This window comes from Miniopterus natalensis, chromosome 8, assembly GCF_054644295.1.
Source record: "Miniopterus natalensis isolate mMinNat1 chromosome 8, mMinNat1.hap1, whole genome shotgun sequence".
In the NCBI taxonomy this organism is placed as follows: domain Eukaryota; kingdom Metazoa; phylum Chordata; class Mammalia; order Chiroptera; family Miniopteridae; genus Miniopterus; species Miniopterus natalensis.
This window is the reverse complement of record NC_142088.1, coordinates 26,818,968-26,821,535: the sequence shown is the minus strand read 5'-3', so window position 1 is coordinate 26,821,535 and position 2,568 is coordinate 26,818,968. Positions and strand designations below refer to the sequence as shown.

The window sequence follows — 2,568 nt, the reverse complement described above, 5'->3', positions numbered from 1 at the left end:
AAAAAAATATTTTAAATTCCTAGTGTGAAATAAATAACTGTATCACACAGATAGTAGTGCATATGTTTGCTGATATTCATAACATGGTAATTGACACAGTAAACATGCTACAGTCCTTCAGTTTACAGCCTGACAAATAGTGTGATGTTTGAGTGTAATTTAGTCAGAAAATAAGCAATTTGATCAGCAAAGACTTTCAGGCTGATTAGAAAATTGAACTATCCTAGCCAGTTTGTCTCAGTGGTTAGAGCATTGGCCTGTGGACTGAAGGGTCTCGGGTTCAATTCTGGCCAAGGACACATACCTGGGTTGCAGGCTTAATCCCTGGCCCCGGTCAAGATGCATGCGGGAGGTAATCAATCGATGTGTCTCTCTCACATTGATGTTTCTCCCTCCCTCTCTCTCTCTCTGAAAAGCAATGGCAAAAAGTATCCTCTGGTGAGGATTAAAAAAAAAAAGGACCTGGAGAATATTATGCTGAGGAAAATAAGCCAGGCAGAGAAAGACTAATGTCACATGATCACACTTATATGTGGAATCTAAAGAACATAATATACTGATGAACAAAATAGAAGCATGGAACAGACTGATGAATCTCAGAGGGAAGGTGGGGGTGGGCGGGTATGTGGGTGGTTGGGGAGAGATTAACCAAAGAATCTATATGCATATATGCATAACCCATGGACACAGACAATAGTGTGGTGAAGGCTTGGGGAGGGGAGGCGGTGCTGGGTGGAAGGGGTCAATGGGGAAAAAAGGCGACATCTGTAATACTTTCAACAATAAAGATTAATTTTTAAAAAAAAAAGAAGAAAAAGAGGAAATTGAACTAAAATTGAATGTTTAAATTAGTGAGATACATAAAATCGTGCTAGCATGACCTTAAGTCTCTGAATTGATCATTAATCCCAAAATACTTGATGTGATGAGGGAATATACACAGAAAAATCAAGGCACAAACTGAAAAACTTTCCTATTTAAAACCAGTTCATTAAAAAAACTGATTTGAATTGCAAAACATTTATGAAGTGATGAAATGAAGTATTAAGTGAATGACAAAGGGAAGTTTGGAAGGACAATAGACAATGAAAATAAATGCAGACAAAATTTCATATAATGTAGGTATGCACATTAGGACATTTAAGAAGCACGTGCAGTGGAAGAATGAAAGGTAATACAAACACAGAGACTAAGGTCATTAAATAATATTTGTGTTTCCTAGGAAAACTAATATTGAACTACAAAGATGTGTAACAATTTTTTAAATCCTGCCTTATGCTATACATTCTCTGCTGGAATTGGTTTGTGCTCTTAAATTTTTTTTTTTGTATGTTGCACCTTCAGATTAGTTGTGCCAAGGGTACAATTTTAAAGATAAAAGAAAATTACTTACAGGCCCAGACAGATCAGTAGGCATTCTGAGTCAATGCCAACTGTGAAGTGCACTGGGGTTGTACACTCCCTGAAATAGAAGCTCAGGATAGACTCCAGGTTATTGGGAGACCTGAAGTGTGAATTCACTCTGCTGATGCAAAATCTCTTCTTACTTGAAACACTCTGAGCTCCGCAACGTAGGAGGCCCAGCCCAAGTGTATTCTGTCTTAGGAAGTATGTGATTTAGAAGGTTAAAGCCTTAAGGAGAAATCATGTTCAGAATTGGAGAGCAGGGGTAGCCTTATAGATGGCCTGATGATTATTTTGCCGTTCTCTGAACCCAAGCAATGCCCTGAACACAATAAATAAACCTAATACTTGTGACACATCAGTAAAAATGGGTGTATGTAGGGTTAACTTTTTTACTGTACCTCACTGTATGATCAAAACTATTCAGGGTGTCAATTCTACAGATTCAATGAGATTGTCTTGTTCCAGATATGTGCATCTTGAGTTTTCTTTTTCTTCTGTTGACACAGGTGATGGTGGTTTGCTTTTGCATCTTTGGTCCTTGCTCCTAATCCCCAAGCTGTTTTATCATATAATAATTTTTTTATAAGAGAACAAATCCACTTTTATTTATTTTCTTTCAGTGACTGTAAATCCTTGAGGGGTCCAGTATTACAGGGATTCTGTGTCCAGTGGCCTTAGCAGGAAGGTTGCTTTGGAATTTGGTGTGAACCATGCCACTGCTTCCATGAGCATGAGTCACCTTTCCCCAGATGATTCTGGTTTTGTTCGGTTTGCACCAGGAGTCACTGTGTGTCCTTTGCTTTGTATACATAAGCGCCTCTCTTGCCTAGAGAGAATTCAGTTTCATCTTGAGCATAAACACCTCTGATTTTAAGAAGAGCTGTGTGTTCACTCTGGTTCTGGAGACTCCTCTTTTAGCCAGCAAAAATGGCCTTGGACCACAGCCTTCCAGTCATATTTGTCATTTTAGAAGTCCAGTTCCGAGGCTCCAAGATGAGGGAAAGAGGTATCATATATACTTCTAATAATTGAAAAATTAAGTTCTGGATTATTTTTGTTTAACCTACTCCATATAGCCAAGCAGATATTTCTCAATTCTCTCTAAACCTATATGGCAATTTAATCTCAAATTTTTTTCTTGATAACCTCACATTTAAGTTC

General features: G+C 38.0%; 1 pseudogene; it reads right to left on the bottom strand.

The window, feature by feature from the left end:
* Nucleotides 1-2,023: 2,023 nt before the first annotated feature.
* LOC148092586 (large ribosomal subunit protein eL33 pseudogene) lies at nucleotides 2,024-2,363 on the bottom strand (annotated as a pseudogene).
* Nucleotides 2,364-2,568: the final 205 nt, after the last annotated feature.